The sequence below is a fragment of the Coregonus lavaretus genome (assembly GCF_964263955.1).
Source record: "Coregonus lavaretus genome assembly, chromosome: 6".
In the NCBI taxonomy this organism is placed as follows: domain Eukaryota; kingdom Metazoa; phylum Chordata; class Actinopteri; order Salmoniformes; family Salmonidae; genus Coregonus; species Coregonus lavaretus.
The window spans coordinates 51,769,582-51,789,313 of NC_139993.1; positions in this window are offsets into that span (position 1 = coordinate 51,769,582).

A 19,732-nucleotide genomic window follows, 5' to 3' on the forward strand; every position below is an offset into this window, starting at 1 on the left:
CCGCCACAGGAATGGAAGACCCAGGGTTACCTCTGCTGCAGAGGATAAGTTAATTAGAGTTACCAGCCTCAGAAATTGCAGCCCAAATAAATGCTTCACAGAGTTCAAGTAACAGACACATCTCAACATCAACTATTCAGAGGAGACTGTGTGAATCAGGCCTTCATGGTCGAATAGCTGCAAAGACACCACTACTAAAGGACACAAATAATAAGAAGAGACTTGCTTGGGCCAAGAAACACGTGCAATGGACATTAGACTGGTGGAAATGTGTCCTTTGGTCTGGAGTCCAAATTTGAGATTTTTGGTTCCAACCGCCGTGTCTTTGTGAGACGCGGTGTGGGTGAACGGATGATCTCCGCATGTGTATTTCCCACCGTAAAGCATGGAGGAGGAGGTTATATGGTGCGGGGGTGCTTTGCTGGTGAAACTGTCTGTGATTTATTTAGAATTCAAGGCACACTTAACCAGCATGGCTACCACAGCATTCTGCAGCAATCCGCCATCCAATCTGGTTTGGGCTTAGTGGGACTATCATTTGTTTTTCAACAGGACAATGACCCAACACACCTCCAGGCTGTGTAAGGGCTATTTTACCAAGAAGGAGAGTGATGGAGTGCTGCATCAGATGACCTGGCCTCCACAATCCCCCAACCTTTTGACTCCTGAGTGGCGCAGTGGTCTAAGGCACTGCATTGCAGCGCTAGCTGTGCCACTAGAGATCCTGGTTCGAGTCCAGGCTCTGTCGCAGCCGGCCGCGACCGGGAGACCCATGGGCGGCGCACAATTGGTCCAGCGTCGTCCAAGGTAGGGGAGGGTTTGGCCGGCAGGGATGTGGGTTCGTTTCCCATGGGGGGCCAGTATGAAAAAAAAAAAAAAAACTAAACAAACAAAAAAACATGTATGCATTCACTAACTGTAAGTCTCTCTGGATAAGAGCGTCTGCTAAATGACTAAAATGTAACCTCAACCCAATTGAGATGAGTTGGATGGCAGAGTTAAGAAAAAGCAGCCAACAAGTGCTCAGTATATGTGGGAACTCCTTCAAGATTGTTGGAAAAGCATTCCAGGTGAAGCTGGCTGAGAGAATGCCAAGCGTGTGCAAAGCTGTCATCAAGGCAAAGGGTGGCTATTTGAAGAATCGCAAATATAAAATATAGTGCCTTGCAAAAGTATTCATCCCCCTTGGTGTTTTTCATATTTTGTTGCATTACAACCTGTAATTTAAATTGATTTTTATTTGGATTTCATGTAATGGACATACACAAAATAGTCCAAATTGGTGAAATGAAAGAAATTACTTGTTTCAAAAAATTATTAAAAATAAATAACGGAAAAGTGGTGCGTGCATATCTATTCACACCCTTTGCTATGAAGCCCCTAAATAAGATCTGGTGCAACCAATTACCCTCAGAAGTCACATAATTAGTTAAATAAAGTCCACCTGTGTGCAATCTAAGTGTCACATGATCTCAGTTTATATACACCTGTTCTGAAAGGCCCCAGAGTCTGCAACACCACTAAGCAAGGGGCACTACCAAGCAAGCGGCACCATGAAGACCAAGGAGCACTCCAAACAGGTCAGGGACAATATTGTGGAGAAGTACAGATCAGGGTTGGGTTATAAAATATCTGAAACTTTGAACATCCCACAGAGCACCATTAAATCCATTATTTAAAAATGGAAAGAATATGGTACCACAACAAACCTGCCAAGAGAGGGCCGCCCACCAAAACTCACGGACCAGGCAAGGAGGGCATTAATCAGAGAGGCAACAAAGAGACCAAAGATAACTCTGAAGGAGCTGCAAAAGCTCCACAGCGGAGATTGGAGTATCTGTCCATAGGACCACTTTAAGCCGTACACTCCACAGAGCTGGGCTTTACGGAAGAGTGGCCAGAAAAAAGCCATTGCTTAAAGAAAAAAATAAGCAAACACGTTTGGTGTTCGCCAAAAGGCATTTGGGAGACTCCCCAAACATATGGAAGAAGGTACTACGGTCAGATGAGACTAAAATTGAGCTTTTTGGCCATCAAGGAAAACGCTATGTCTGGCGCAAACCCAACAACTCTCATTACCCCGAGAACACCATCCCCACAGTGAAGCATGGTGGTGGCAGCATCATGCTGTGGGGATGTTTTTAATCGGCAGGGACTGGGAAACTGGTCAGAATTGAAGGAATGATGGATGGCGCTAAATACAGGGAAATTCTTGAGGGAAACCTGTTTCAGTCTTCCAGAGATTTGAGACTGGGACGGAGGTTCACCTTCCAACAGGCCAATGACCCTAAGCATACAGCTAAAGCAACACTCGAGTGGTTTAAGGGGAAACATTTAAATGTCTTGGAATGGCCTAGTCAAAGCCCAGACCTCAATCCAATTGAGAATCTGTGGTATGACTTAAAGATTGCTGTACACCAGCGGAACCCATCCAACTTGAAGGAGCTGGAGCAGTTTTTCCTTGAAGAATGGGCATAAATCCCAGTGACTAGATGTGCCAAGCTTACAGAGACATACCCCAAGAGACTTGCAGCTGTAATTGCTGCAAAAGGTGGCTCTACAAAGTGAATAGTTATGCACACTCAAGTTTTCTGTTTGTTTCGTCTTATTTCTTGTTTTTTTCACAATAAAACATATTTTGCATATTCAAAGTGGTAGGCATGTTGTGTAAATCAAATGATACAAACCTTCAAAAAATTCATTTAAATTCCAGGTTGTAAGGCAACAAAATAGGAAAAATCTCAAGGGGGGTGAATACTTTCGCAAGCCACTGTATATTTGATTAGTTTAACACTTTTTTGGTTACTACATGATTCCATATGTGTTATTTCATAGTTTTGATGTCTTCACTATTATTCTACAATGTAGAAAATAGTAAAGATAAAGAAAAACCCTTGAATGAGTAGGTGTTCTAAAACCTTTGACCGGTAGTGTATATATTAAATACATATTAAATAAAATGTAATAACTAAAATAAAGTTATTGCATTAGTATTCATCCCATTTGTTTAGGCAAGCCTAAATTATTTCAGAAGTAACATTTGGCTTAACAAATCACAAAGGAAGTTATATGGATTTTTGACATGATTTTTGTATTGAATTTCAAGCCCAGATTCAACTACAAAGACCAGGGAGCTTTTCGAAAGCCTCATAAAGAAGGGCAGTGATTGGTAGATACAGTGGGGAGAACAAGTATTTGATACACTGCTGATTTTGCAGGTTTTCCTACTTACAAAGCATGTAGATGTCTGTAATTTTTTATCATAGGTACACTTCAACTGTGAGAGACGGAATCTAAAACAAAAAAACAGAAAATCACATTGTATGATTTTTAAGTAATTAATTTGCATTTTATTGCATGACATAAGTATTTGATACATCAGAAAAGCAGAACTTAATATTTGGTACAGAAACCTTTGTTTGCAATTACAGAGATCATACGTTTCCTGTAGGTCTTGACCAGGTTTGCACACACTGCAGCAGGGTGTCACACCCTGGCTCTGGGACTCATTATGTTGAGCCAGGGTGTGTTCATTTCTATGTGTGTATTTCTATGTTGGTGTTCATTCTAGTTTGTTGTATTCTATGTTTGCCTGAGTGACTCCCAATCAGAGGCAACGAGTGTCAGCTGTTGGCTGGTTGTCTCTGATTGGGAGCCATATTTAAACTGTATGTTTTCCCTTTGTGGTGGTGGGTTTTTGTTCCGTGTTCGGTCATTGATACCGTGGACGTCACGAGTCGTGTTTTGTTTTGTATTTTGACGCTTTAACTAATTAAAGTCATGTTTGTTCATCACACTGCGCCTTGGTCTACTCCTTACCTCGATCGTGACAGAAAAACCCACCATGCAACGACCAAGCAGCGTGTCCAGGGGCAGCCCTTGGGGTGGACATGGGAGGAAGCGCCGGGAAAGGCCCTGGCGAAAGAGGAGCAGCGTGTCCAGGAGCAGGCAGCCTGGACATGGGAGGAGATATTGGACGGTAAAGGGTCCTGGACTTGGGGGGAAATCCTGGCCGGGATGGATCGCCGGCCATGGAGTGAGACAGTGGAGAGGCGACGGAGAGAGGAGCAACGGCGTGATCAGGGTCGTCGTCGGACGGTCGTGAGGCAACCCCAGAAATTTTTTAGGGGGGGGGCACACGGCATGGACGACGGGGCTGACGGAGGAGAAAAGGGGGCGGATCCAGAAGGCCACCAGGCCAGGGGTTCACCGCCCTGTACGTCCTGTGCGGATGCCTCACACAGAGTGTGTGAGGGTAGGCATTCAGCCAGGACGGGTGGTGGCCGCTCTTCACTCCAGGCCTCCTATCCATTTACATTTACATTTTACATTTTAGTCATTTAGCAGACGCTCTTATCCAGAGCGACTTACAGGAGCAATTAGGGTTAAGTGCCTTGCTCAAGGGCACATTAACGTCATTTAGCAGACGCTCTTAGCCAGAGCGACTCACAAATTGGTGCGTTCACCCTATAGCCAGTGGGATAACCACTTTACAATTTGGGGGGGGGGGGGGGGGGGGGGGGTTAGAAGGAATACTTTATCCTATCCCAGGTATTCCTTAAAGAGGTGGGGTTTCAAATGTCTCCGGAAGGTGGTGAGTGACTCCGCTGTCCTGGCGTCGTGAGGGAGCTTGTTCCACCATTGGGGTGCCAGAGCAGCGAACAGTTTTGACTGGGCTGAGCGGGAGCTATGCTTCCGCAGAGGAAGGGGAGCCAGCAGGCCAGAGGTGGATGAACGCAATGCCCTCGTTTGGGTGTAGGGACTGATCAGAGCCTGAAGGTACAGAGGTGCCGTTCCCCTCACTGCTCCATAGGCAAGCACCATGGTCTTGTAGCGGATGCGAGCTTCAACTGGAAGCCAGTGGAGTGTGCGGAGGAGGGGGGTGACGTGAGAGAACTTGGGAAGGTTGAACACCAGACGGGCTGCGGCATTCTGGATGAGTTGTAGGGGTTTAATGGCACAGGCAGGGAGGCCAGCCAACAGCGAGTTGCAGTAGTCCAGACGGGAGATGACAAGTGCCTGGACCAGGACCTGCGCCGCTTCCTGTGTAAGGCAGGGTCGCACTCTCCGAATGTTGTAGAGCATGAACCTGCAGGAGCGGGTCACCGCCTTGATGTTGGCGGAGAACGACAGGGTGTTGTCCAGGGTCACGCCTAGGCTCTTCGCACTCTGGGAGGAGGACACAGCGGAGTTGTCAACCGTGATGGCGAGATCATGGAACGGGCAGTCCTTCCCCGGGAGGAAGAGCAGCTCCGTCTTGCCAGGGTTCAGCTTGAGGTGGTGATCCGTCATCCATACTGATATGTCTGCCAGACATGCAGAGATGCGATTCGCCACCTGGTTATCAGAAGGGGGAAAGGAGAAGATTAGTTGTGTATCGTCAGCGTAGCAATGATAGGAAAGGCCATGTGAGGATATGACAGAGCCAAGTGACTTGGTGTATAGGGAGAAAAGGAGAGGGCCTAGAACCGAGCCCTGGGGGACACCAGTGGTGAGAGCACGTGGTGCGGAGACAGCTTCCCGCCACGCCACTTGGTAGGAGCGACCGGTCAGGTAGGACGCAATCCAGGAGTGAGCCGCGCCGGAGATGCCCAGCTCGGAGAGGGTGGAGAGGAGGATCTGATGGTTCACAGTATCAAAGGCAGCAGACAGGTCTAGAAGGACAAGAGCAGAGGAGAGAGAGTTAGCTTTAGCAGTGCGGAGAGTCTCCGTGACACAGAGAAGAGCAGTCTCAGTTGAATGACCAGTCCTGAAACCTGATTGGTTTGGATCAAGAAGGTCATTCTGAGAGAGATAGCAAGAGAGTTGGCTAAAGACGGCACGCTCAATAGTTTTGGAAAGAAAAGAAAGAAGGGATACTGGTCTGTAGTTGTTGACATCAGTGGGGTCGAGTGTTGGTTTTTTGAGAAGGGGAGCAACTCTCGCTCTCTTGAAGACGGAAGGGACATGGCCAGCGGTCAAGGATGAGTTGATCAGCGAGGTGAGGTAGGGGAGAAGGTCACCGGAGATGGTCTGGAGAAGGGAGGAGGGGATGGGGTCAAGCGGGCAGGTTGTTGGGCGGCCTGCAGTCACAAGTCGCAGGATTTTATCTGGAGAGAGAGGGGAGAAAGAAGTCAAAGCATAGGGTAGGGCAGTGTGAGCAGGACCAGCAGTGTCATTAGACTTAACAAACGAGGATCGGATGTCGTCAACCTTCTTTTCAAAGTGGTTGACGAAGTCATCCACAGAGAGAGAGGAGGGGGGGGGGGGGGGGGGGGGGGGGGAGGATTCAGGAGGGAGGAAAATGTGGCAAAGAGCTTCCTAGGGTTAGAGGCAGATGCTTGGAATTTAGAGTGGTAGAAGGTGGCCTTAGCAGCAGAAACAGATGAAGAAAATGTAGAGAGGAGGGAGTGAAAAGATGCCAGGTCGGCAGGGAGTTTAGTTTTCTTCCATTTCCGCTCCGCTGCCCGGAGCTCTGTTCTGTGAGCTCGCAATGAGTCATCAAGCCACGGAGCTGGAGGGGAGGACCGAGCCGGCCGGGAGGATAGGGGACACAGAGAGTCAAAGGATGCAGAAAGGGAGGAGAGGAGGGTTGAGGAGGCAGAATCAGGAGATTGGAGGGAGAAGGATTGAGCAGAGGGAAGAGATGATAGGATGGAAGAGGAGAGAGTAGTGGGAGAGAGAGAGCGAAGGTTGCGGCGGCGCATTACCATCTGTGTAGGGGCAGAGTGAGTAGTGTGGGAGGAGAGTGAGAGAGAAAAGGAAACAAAGTAGTGGTCGGAGACATGGAGGGGAGTTGCAGTGAGATTAGTAGAGGAGCAGCATCTAGTGAAGATGAGGTCAAGCGTATTGCCTGCCTTGTGAGTAGGGGGGGACGGTGAGAGGGTGAGGTCAAAAGAGGAGAGGAGTGGAAAGAAGGAGGCAGAGAGAAATGAGTCAAATGTGGACATAGGGAGGTTGAAATCCCCCAAAACTGTGAGGGGTGAGCCATCCTCAGGGAAGGAACTTATCAAGGCGTCAAGCTCATTGATGAACTCTCCAAGGGAACCTGGAGGGCGATAGATGACAAGGATATTAAGCTTAAATGGGCTAGTGACTGTCTCCACAGCCCGGTTCGGCCTGTCCCTGCTCCACGCACCAAGCCTACGGTGTGCGTCGCCAGCCCAGCCCGGCCTGTCCCTGCTCCACGCACCAAGCCTACGGTGTGCGTCGCCAGCCCAGTCCGGCCTGTCCCTGCTCCACGCACCAAGCCTACGGTGTGCGTCGACAGCCCAGCCCGGCCTGTTCCTGCTCCACGCACCAAGCCTACGGTGTGCGTCGCCAGCCCAGTCCGGCCTGTCCCTGCTCCACGCACCAAGCCTACGGTGTGCGTCGCCAGCCCAGTCCGGCCTGTCCCTGCTCCACGCACCAAGCCTACGGTGTGCGTCGCCAGCCCAGTCCGGCCTGTCCCTGCTCCACGCACCAAGCCTACGGTGTGCGTCGCCAGCCCGGTCCGGCCTGTTCCTGCCACCCGCACCAAGTCTACGGTGCGCGTCGCCAGCCCGACCCGGCCTGTTCCTGCCACCCGCACCAAGTCTACGGTGCGCGTCGCCAGCCCGACCCGGCCTGTTCCTGCCACTCGCACCAAACCTACGGTGCGCGTCGCCAGCCCGGTCCGGCCTGTTCCTGCCACTCGCACTAAGCCAGGGGTGCGAGAAGTCAGCCTGGTAAGGCCCGTTCCTTCTCCACGCACCAAGCCAGGGGTGCGAGTCGTCAGCCTGGTAAGGCCCGTTCCTCCTCCACGCATCAAGCCAGGGGTGCGCGTCGTCAGCCTGGTAAGGCCCGTTCCTCCTCCACGCACCAAGCCAGGGGTGCGAGTCGACAGCCTGGTAAGGATCGCTCCTGTTAAGTCCAGTCCTGCTCCAGCCGGCGGGGTCAGACTGGACCAGGGGTACTATGGGGGGTGTATTGGAGGGTGGTGATCATGCCCAGAGCCGGATCCGCCGCCAAGGCGGAGTGCCCACCCGGTCCCTCCCCTGTGGTGTTCTGTTGGCGCGGTCGGAGTCCGCGCCTTTGGGGGGGGGTACTGTCACGCCCTGGCTCTGGGGACTCTGAAATGTTGAGCCAGGGTGTGGATTTTCTATGTTTAGTTTCTCGGGGTAGCTTCTATGTTGTGTTTTCTATGTTTTTGGTTTTGTTCTAGATCATATAGATCTATGTTGGTCAGGGTGGTTCCCAATCAGAGGCAGCTGTTGCTCGTTGTCTCTGATTGGGAGCCATACTTAGGTAGGCTGTTTTCAGCTATTCTTGGTGGGATCTTGTTCTGATTTGGTTTGTGTTATACCGTAGACGTCACGTTATCGTTGTTGTTTTGATCGTGTGATCATTCTAAATAAATAATATGTTCACCTTCAACGCTGCGCCTTGGTCCGCTTCATCATGTGTCAACGATCGTGACACAGGGATTTTGGCCCACTCCTCCATACAGACCTTCTCCAGATCCTTCAGGTTTCGGGGCTGTCGCTGGGCAATACGGACTTTCAGCTCCCTCCAAAGATTTTCTATTGGGTTCAGGTCTGGAGACTGGCTAGGCCACTCCAGGACCTTGAGATGCTTCTTACGGAGCCACTCCTTAGTTGCCCTGGCTGTGTGTTTCGGGTCGTTGTCATGCTGGAAGACCCAGCCACGACCCATCTTCAATGCTCTTACTGAGGGAAGGAGGTTGTTGGCCAAGATCTCGCAATACATGGCCCCATCCATCTTCCCCTCAATACGGTGCAGTCATCCTGTCCCCTTTGCAGAAAAGCATCCCCAAAGAATGATGTTTCCACCTCCATGCTTCACGGTTGGGATGGTGTTCTTGGGGTTGTACTCATCCTTCTTCTTCCTCCAAACACGGCGAGTGGAGTTTAGACCAAAAAGCTAAATTTTTGTCTCATCAGACCACATGACCTTCTCCCATTCCTCCTCTGGATCATCCAGATGGTCATTGGCAAACTTCAGACGGGCCTGGACATGCGCTGGCTTGAGCAGGGGGACCTTGTGTGCGCTGCAGGATTTTAATCCATGACGGCGTAGTGTGTTACTAATGGTTTTCTTTGAGACTGTGGTCCCAGCACTCTTCAGGTCATTGACCAGGTCCTGCCGTGTAGTTCTGGGCTGATCCCTCACCTTCCTCATGATCATTGATGCCCCACGAGGTGAGATCTTGCATGGAGCCCCAGACCGAGGGTGATTGACCGTCATCTTGAACTTCTTCCATTTTCTAATAATTGCACCAACAGTTGTTGCCTTCTCACCAAGCTGCTTGCCTATTGTCCTGTAGCCCATCCCAGCCTTGTGCAGGTCTACCATTTTATCCCTGATGTCCTTACACAGCTCTCTGGTCTTGGCCATTGTGGAGAGGTTGGAGTCTGTTTGATTGAGTGTGTGGACAGGTGTCTTTTATACAGGTAACGAGTTCAAACAGGTGCAGTTAATACAGGTAATGAGTGGAGAACAGGAGGGCTTCTTAAAGAAAAACTAACAGGTCTGTGAGAGCCGGAATTCTTACTGGTTGGTAGGTGATCAAATACTTATGTCATGCAAGAAAATTCAAATTAATTACTTAAAAATCATACAATGTGATTTTCCGGATTTTTGTTTTAGATTCCGTCTCTCACAGTTGAAGTGTACCTATGATAAAAATGACAGACCTCTACATGATTTGGAGCAGTTTGTAAGTAGGAAAACCTGCAAAATTGGCTGTCACGATCGTCTAAGGAGGAGGACCAAGGCGCAGCGTTGAAGGTGAACATATTATTTATTATACTGATCACACGATCAAAACAAACAGACGATAACGTGATGTCTACGGTTTAACACAAACCAAATAAGAACAAGAAACCACAAACACAAAGTGAAAGACAGACAGTTAAATATGGCTCCCAATCAGAGACAACCAGCTGACACTCGTTGCCTCTGATTGGGAGTCACTCAGGCCAACATAGAAATACAAACATAGAATTACACACCTACAACACAAAACATAGAAACTAACGCCCTGGCTCAACATACGAGAGTCCCCCGAGCCAGGGCGTGACAGTACCCCCCCTAAAGGCGCGGACTCCGACCGCGCCAACCAAACACAACAGGGGAGGGACCGGGTGGGCACTCCGCCTAGGCGGCGGATCCGGCTCCGGGCATGATCCCCACTCGCTCTCTAACCCCCAAAGTACCCCTGGTTCGGTCTGGCCCAGCTGGACTGCACACTGGTGGAGCGGATTGCTCTAGCTCCGGCGTGAAGCAGCTGACCCGTGCCGAACCAGGCACCAGTGGAACAGGCACGGGCTGTGCCGGACTGACGACGCACACCACTGGCTTGGTGTGGGGAGCAGGGACGGCCCGAGCCGGGCTGACGAAACGCACCCCTGACTTGGTGCGGGGAGCAGGAGCGGGCCAAACCGGGCTGACGAAACGCCCCACTGACTTGGTGCGGGGAGCAGGAACGGGCCGAACCGGGCTGACGAAACGCACCACTGACTTGGTGCGGGGAGCAGGAATGGGCCGGACTGGGCTGGCGACGCGCACCACAGACTTGGTGCGGAGAGCAGGAATGGGCCGGACTGGGCTGGCGACGCGCACCACAGACTTGGTGCGGAGAGCAGGAACGGGCCGGACTGTACTGGGAACACACACCACTGGCCCTACGTGGGGATCAGGAACAGGCCGGACCGGACTGGCAACACACGCCAGTACCTCTCGCCGTGCCTCTACATCTTCCACCCCCTCTTCGACCAGTGGCCCCAGTAACCTGGCGGCCTCCTCTGCCAATCCGCTGGGCCGCGGTCTCCTGCTGGCCCGTCGTCCACGGCGTTAGCCCCCCCCTAAAAATTTTCTGGGCTTCACTCCTACCCGTGGCCAAGGTCTCCATGTCCCTCGCCAGCCGTTCGCCCTTCTGCCACAATGTCAAGCCCTTCTCTTCCTCACTCGGCTTGACCCAGTCGAGGAGGCGAAGGAGATCTGTTAGGGATCTCCCTGGCGATGGCTCCTGGACACGCTGCTTGGTCACATCTTGGTGGTTTCTTCTGTCACGATCGTCTAAGGAGGAGGACCAAGGCGCAGCGTTGAAGGTGAACATATTATTTATTATACTGATCACACGATCAAAACAAACAGACGATAACGTGATGTCTACGGTTTAACACAAACCAAATAAGAACAAGAAACCACAAACACAAAGTGAAAGACAGACAGTTAAATATGGCTCCCAATCAGAGACAACCAGCTGACACTCGTTGCCTCTGATTGGGAGTCACTCAGGCCAACATAGAAATACAAACATAGAATTACACACCTACAACACAAAACATAGAAACTAACGCCCTGGCTCAACATACGAGAGTCCCCCGAGCCAGGGCGTGACAATTGGCAGTGTATCAAATACTTGTTCTCCCCACTGTAGGTAACAATAACAAATCAGACATTGAATATATCTTTAAGCAGGTCAAGTTAATAATTATGATGTGAATGATGTATTAAACCGCCCAGACACATCAAAGTTACGGTCGTCCCGCTGAACTGAGCTTCAGGACAGGAAGAAAACTGCTTAGGGATGTCACCATGAGGCCATTGGTGATTTTAAAACAGCTACAGAGTTCAATGGCTGTGATGGGAGAAAATTGAGGATGGATCAACAATATTGTAGTGACCACAATAATGACCTAAATTACAAAGTGAAAATAAGAATACAAATATATAGAATAAAAATATTCCAAAACATGCATATGTATGCAACATGTCACTAAAGTAATACTTCAAAAAAACACGGCAAAGGAATACACTTTTTGGACCAAATGCAAAGCTTTATGATTGGGGCAAATCCAACACAATACATCACTGAGTAACCTTATTTTCAAGCATGGTGGTGGCTGCATCATGGTATGGGTATGCTTGACTTCGGCAAAGACTGGGGAGTTTTTCAGGATGAAAAAAAACCAGGATGGAGCTAAGCCCAGGCAAAATCCTAGGAGATGAATTCACCTTTCAGCAGGTCAATAACCTACAACACAAAGCCACATCTACACTGGAGTTGCTTACCAAGAAGACAGTGAATGTTCCTGAGTGGCCAACTTACAGTTTTGGGGTTCAGTGTGCAGCGTGGTTATATTGACGAATGGGATCGAATGGTGGGCTTTTGCACAGATGGAGCTCCATCTATGGCGGGATGACGGGATGGCGGGCAGGCCTCTGCACTCCAGTTATGAATGTGTCTCCCTCTGCCATATGGACTTATTGTATGATACACCGAGAGCAACTGGCGGCAAAAGAGCTGAGCACAGAACTCTGAGATATACTGCAGCAGGTAACTTTGATTGTAAACTACATCAAACCACATCCACTGCGTCCACGCTATGTGGAGATATGGGATCAGAGCATGACAGTGTTCTATTTCACACCGAGGCTTGGTGGTTATCGAGGGGGAGTGTTGGAAAGATTTTTTCGCATTGAGAGAGGAACTGTTGTCATTCACAATGGATGTAAAAAACAGACTTGGTTGACTTTCTGTGTAATCAAATAAAATGTCCTCCTTGCCTATGTAACAAACATATTTGGGATACTGAGCGAACTGAACGCAAGCACGCAGGGGAAATACAAAAACATTCTACAGATCAGTGGATTCAGAGGAAATAATTGGTATTGGAGAGAGACTCGTTCAAAAGCGAACCATGCCCCCTCCCCTTGGCTGTGCATGTTTCTAAAAATAAAATTGCATTTAATTCACAGGGTACGTACAAAACCCGGTGGATTTGTTGTTCAGCAGCGTTATCAGGAGCTGTTAACAGAAAGCTGAGGCAGTGGCCAGACACCTGTCCCAATTGTCATTTTAATTAATGATGCACATTGATTCTTATATTTGAGATTCTTCAAATAGCCACCCTTTGCCTTGATGACAGCTTTGCACACTCTACACAAGTGTATGTTGCACGTCTGTGTGAACAGGAACGATTCACAATACTAAAACAAACAATTGGAAAACGAGACTGTCTTACGTTGCGCCTGTCTAAACTGACCCATAGTGATAGAGCGTTCTCACCCACTGGATGGTTAGAGGTGTTATGTTGAGTTCGTAACCAAGTGGCAAGTGGAAATATACCACGTCTGGGAAAAATCCACTTGAACGGCCCACCAACTCACACTCCTTGACTTTTTCCACTTTTTGTTGCGTTACAGCCTGAATTTAAAATGGATTATATTCAGATTTTTTTTGTCACTGGCCTACAAACAATACCCCATAATGTCAAAGTGGAATTTATATATATATATATATATATATATATATATATATATATATATATATATATATATATATATATATTTTTTACAAATGGATTAAAAATGAAAAGCTGAAATGTCTTGAGTCAATAAGTATTCAACCCTTTTGTTATGGCAAGCCTAAATAAGCTCAGGAATAAAAATGTGCTTAACAAGTCACATAATTAGTTGCATGGACTCACTCTGTGTGCAATAATAGGGTTTAACATGATTTTTGAATGACTACCTCATCTCTGTACCCCACACATACAATTATCTGTAAGGTCCCTCAGTCGAGCAGTGAATTTGAAACACAGATTCAACCACAAAGATCAGGGAGGTTTTCCAATGCCTCGCAAATAAAGGCACCTATTGGTAGATGGGTATAAAAAATTAAAAAGCAGACATCCCTTTGAGCATTGGTGAAGTTATTAATTACACTGGATGGCGTATTAATGTACTCAGTCACTACAAAGATACAGGCGTCCCTCCTAACTCAGTTGCCGGAGAGGAAGGAAACCGCTCAGGGATTTCACCACGAGGCCAATGGTGAGTAAAACAGTTACATAGTTTAATGACTCTGATAGGAGCAAATTGAGGATGGATCAACAACATTGTAGTTACTCCACAATACTAACCTAATTGACAGAGTGAAAAAAAGGAAGCCTGTACAGAATAACAAATATTCCAAAACATGCATCCTGTTTGCAACAAGGCACTAAAGTAATAATTTGGCAAAGCAATTAACTTTTTGTCCTTAATACAAAGTGTAATGTTTGGGGCAAATACAACACATTACTGAGTACCACTCTCCATATTTTCAAGCATGGTGGTGGCTGCATCATGTTACTGGTATGCTTGTAATCGTTAAGGACTGGGAAGTTTTTCAGGATAAAAAATAAACGGAATGGAACTAAGAACAGGCAAAATCCTAATGGAAAACCTGATTCAGTCTGCTTTCCACCAAACAGTGGGAGATTAATTCACGATTCGGCAGTACAATAACCTAAAACACAAGGCCAAATCTACACTGGAGTTGCTTACCAAGAAGACAGTGAATGTTCCTGAGTGGCCGAGTTACAGTTTTGAATTAAATCTCCTTGAAAATCTATGGCAAGACCTGAAAATGAGCTTGAAGAATTTTGAAAATAATAATGGGCAAATGTTGCACAATTCAGGTGTGGAAAGCTCTTAGAGACTTACCCCAAAAAGCTCACAGCTGTAATCACTGATAAAGGTGATTGTAACATATATTGACTCAGGGGGTTGAATAGTTATCTAATCAAGATATATCAGTGTTTTATTTTTCACAAATGTTTGAATTTGTCTTCAACTTTGACATTACAGCGTACGTTGTGTAGATTGCTGACAAAAAATGACAATTCAATCCATTTTAATCCCACTTTGTAACACAACAAAATGTGGAAAAGGTCAAGGGGTGTGAATACTTTCTGAAGGCACAATAAATCAGCCATGAATCCCCTTGTGACTGGAACAGAAGCTTGTTGTGTGCAACAGGGAGGGGCAATTGAATGCAAGAGTCACAACATTTTTAGCCTGTTTGTCCATGGGTAACAAGGTTGATATGTTATGCTCGACCTGCTCAGTTTTTCATCACAGAACACTAGAAAATTGCCAAAAATAGTAAAATCAGCTCACTTGCATTTAATTAGATATTCAATGTTTCTTTTGAGGGAAATATTTCAAAAGGAATAGTTTCACCATATTAAAATGAGTGTTCAGTTCACGTAACAGGGTTGACCTTAAAATTAGGGACAGATGTAAATTAATCACTGATCACATTAAATAAATAATCATCTTCAGAAATAACTTTGTCAAAGCAACAAAATAAGTAGGGCTTTACAATGATGGAGAAAACGTGGATTATTTTTTGGGTTAGTGGGTTAAAATCTTCCTAGACGTCACAGAGGGTGCAAGGAGGGACATGTCAAAATGCTGAATTTTGGCACTTTACCAAGTCTTTATTCATATTGAATATCTGATTTATTGAATTCTCCATGTGGTATATATTAAAGGGTACTTGGCTTCATATAACAGGCTTTCAAAATTGGTGCATAGTTTCTACTTAACATATCAAAGGGATGCAAAATGACCTCATTTCGTGGAACGACCCGGCACATGTTAAGTTCTGCCCGTTGGACATTGGTTGCAATGCTCTCGTCAAGTTTGTTTGTTGTCAGATGCGCATCAAAGACATGGAGTCACTACATGACTGATAATGTATAATGTTTGTAGTAATTATTTTAGTCATTTAATTGCATGTAAACGCATGTTAGTGCTTTTGGTATGCTTTTGGTATGTGTCAACTACAATACAAAAGCATTTTGACAAAATATATATATATACATTACCAATTCTGCAGTCTTAATGAGACTGACATAAGCAGCCAGGTCACCCATGATACAAGTCCATCCATGTCTCACTGCAACTCCCCTCCACGTCTCCGACCACTACTTTGTATCCTTTTCTCTCTCGCTCTCCTCCAACACTACTCACTCTGCCCCTACTCAGATGGTAATGTGCCGTCGCAACCTTCACTCTCTCTCTCCCGCTACTATCTCCTCTTCCATCGTATCATCTCTTCCCTCTGCTAAATCCTTCTCCCTCCGATCTCCTGATTCTGTCTCCTCAACCCTCCTCTCCTTCCTTTCTGCATCTTTTGACTCTCTATGTCCCCTATCCTCCCGGCCGGCTCGGTCCTCCCCTCCTGCTCCGTGGCTTGACGACTCATTGCGAGCTCACAGAACAGGGCTCCGGGCAGCCGAGCGGAAATGGAGGAAAACTAGACTCCCTGCGGACCTGTCATCTTTTCACTCCCTCCTCTCTACATTTTCTTCCTCTGTTTCTCCTGCTAAAGCCACTTTCTACCACTCTAAATTTCAAGCCTCTGCCTCTAACCTTAGGAAGCTCTTTACCACCTTCTCCTCCCTGCTGAATCCTCCTCCTCCTCCTCCTCCTCCTCCTCCCCCTCCCTCCTTCCTCTCTGTGGATGACTTTGTCAACCATTTTGAAAAGAAGGTTGACGACATCCGATCCTCATTTATTAAGTCAAATGACACCGCTGGTCCTGCTCACACTGCCCTACCCTATGCTTCGACTTCTTTCTCCCCTCTCTCTCCAGATGAAATCTTGCGACTTGTGATGGCCGGCCGCCCAACAACCTGCCCGCTTGACCCTATCCCCTCCTCTCTTCTCCAGACCATTTCCGGAGACCTTCTCCCTTACCTCACCTCGCTCATCAACTCATCCTTGACCGCTGGCTATGTCCCTTCCGTCTTCAAGAGAGCGAGAGTTGCACCCCTCCTCAAAAAACCTACACTCGATCCCTCCGATGTCAACAACTACAGACCAGTATCCCTTCTTTCTTTTCTCTCCAAAACTCTTGAGCGTGCCGTCTCTAGCCAACTCTCCTGCTATCTCTCTCAGAATGACCTTGATCCAAACCAGTCAGGTTTCAAGACTGGTCATTCAACTGAGACTGCTCTTCTCTGTGTCACGGAGGCTCTCCGCACTGCTAAAGCTAACTCTCTCTCCTCTGCTCTTATCCTTCTAGACCTATCTGCTGCCTTTGATACTGTGAACCATCAGATCCTCCTCTCCACCCTCTCAGAGTTGGGCATCTCTGGCGCTGCTCACTCTTGGATTGCGTCCTACCTGACAGGTCGCTCCTACCAGGTGGCGTGGCGAGAATCTGTCTCCGCATCACGTGCTCTCACCACTGGTGTCCCCCAGGGCTCAGTTCTAGGCCCTCTCCTATTCTCTCTATACACCAAGTCACTTGGCTCTGTCATATCCTCACATGGTCTCTCCTATCATTGCTACGCAGACGACACACAATTCATTTTCTCCTTTCCCCCTTCTGATAACCAGGTGGCGAATCGCATCTCTGCATGTCTAGCGGACATATCAGTGTGGATGTCGGATCACCACCTCAAGCTGAACCTCGGCAAAACTGAGCTGCTCTTCCTCCCGGGGAAGGACTGCCCGCTCCATGATCTCGCCATCACGGTTGACAACTCCATTGTGTCCTCCAACCTGTCGTTCTCTGCTAACATCAAAGCGGTGACCCGATCCTGCAGGTTCATGCACTACAACATTTGCAGAGTACGACCCTACCTTACACAGAAAGCGGCACAGGTCCTAATCCAGGCACTTGTCATCTCCCGCCTGGATTACTGTAACTCGCTGTTGGCTGGGCTCCCTGCCTGTGCCATTAAACCCCTACCACTTATCCAGAACGCTGCAGCCCGTCTGGTGTTCAACCTTCCCAAGTTCTCTCATGTCACCCTGCTCCTCCGCACACTCCACTGGCTTCCAGTTGAAGCTCGCATCTACTACAAAACCGTGGTGCTTGCCTACGGAGCTGTGAGGGGAACGGCACCTCCTTACCTTCAGGCTCTGATCAGAACCTACACCCAAACGAGGGCACTACGTTCATCCACCTCTGGCCTGCTAGCCCCCCTACCTCTATGGAAGCACAGTTCCCGCTCAGCCTAGTCAAAGCTATTCGCTGCTCTGGCACCCCAATGGTGGAACAAGCTCCCCCACGACGCCAGGACAGCGGAGTCACTGACCACCTTCCGGAGACACTTCAAACCCTACCTCTTTAAGGAATACCTGGAATAGTATAACAGTAATCCTTCTACCCCCCACCCCCCTCCCCCCCATAAAAATACATAAAAAAAGGGTGGTTGTCCCACTGGCTATCCTAAGTTGAATGCACCAATTTGTAAGTCGCTCTGGATAAGAGCGTCTGCTAAATTACTTAAATTTAAAAAAAAATGTAATGTCTGAGGATTTTGGGAGATGATGTGGAAACCGGCCACTAGGGGGAAACAGTGAGTGCTGTTACCTTCAAGTAGGTTCAGTTTTGCTAGGGTGATGTGGACGGGGATAACGGAGGCGTGAGCATCTGCCTCTGATTCTAAAGGTTGCAAGTTCAAATCCAGCAATAGAGAGTTGCTTTTTGTTTAAAAAAAAAGTATATTCCAAACCTTAATCCTTACCTCAACCATTCGGAGTTAATGCTTAACCTTAAGATTTCGGAGTTAATACCTAAACTTAACACTAACCTTAAAAATTCAGAGTTAATGTCTAAACTTATCCTTTAACACTTTGAAATTTGCCATTTGCCAAAACTTCTAAATTTGACATTTGAGAAACATGGATGAACATCTGGTTAAGGTAAGGGTTAAGGTTGCATGCTCGAATCCAGCGATAGAAAGGTGTTTCTGAGATTTTTGTTTTAAGTTGTAGTCCTCTGTAGCTCAGCTGGTAGAGCACGGCGCTTGTAACGCCAAGGTAGTGGGTTCGATCCCCGGGACCACCCATACACAAAATGTATGCACGCATGACTGTAAGTCGCTTTGGATAAAAGCATCTGCTAAATGGCATATTATTATATTATTATAAGCCTATCCCAAACCTTAACCCTTACCGTAACCATTTGGAGTTAATGCCTAAACTTAATATTTCTGAGTTAATGCCTAAACTTAACCCTAACCTTAAAAATTCGGAGTTAATGCCTAAACTTATCCTTAAACACTGAAATATGACGTTTGCAACATCTAAATTTGACTTTTGAGAAACATGGATGAACGTCTAATTCTGACGTGAGACTGTGAGAGCTAGTTGGATATAAGTGTATGTGATACCCAAGAGCATACTAAAGTACTAAAGTTTCATTGTTAAGACAGTCACCACTACGTTACAATATGATTTGGCCAATTTTTGTATATTTGCTCTACATTTTAATAAAAAAATATATTTCTTACAAATACATTTAAATGCATGTTGGAATATATTTGACAAAACATTCCAAATACATTTTAAAATATATTGACCAAATGTATTGATTAATACATTTGAAAATATATTCTTTAATGTTTTTCAGAATGTATTTTGAAATACATTAAATACATTTTCCGATGCATTTAACACATATTGTGATATAATTCTGTAATATATGTTGGATAATAGATATTTCACATGTATTCCCAAACATTTATCTATAACTATATTTTTAAATGTATTTTTTCCTGTATGTGTTTAAATAAAGGCATTTTAAACGATTTCTTTGAAGAGTGCCTTGGTCCTTGTTGTTTTACTGACTGGGTTGTATTCATGAGGGCACACTGCAGCAAAACATTTTCACAAAGTAAAACAAAAACTAGTGTTTCGTATTGGCCAAGTTTTGGTTGTCCCTCCTTTTTCAGTCTGTTTTCTTCCATTCGGTGACAAATGAATATGACCTTGATGTTTGACACCCGGACCTAAATTGTCTTTCTGTTTACATCATGATCAGAGTAATGGCGCAGTCTTTACCTGTTCTCCTGTGGACGTGTCTAGGTATTTAGACTGGAGCTGATGACGAAAGGACAGGACTAGCACTCTCATTTGAGGGACAGGGGAGATAGGGAGGACAGAAAAAGTAATTGATAAATATATCTTGATTACACCT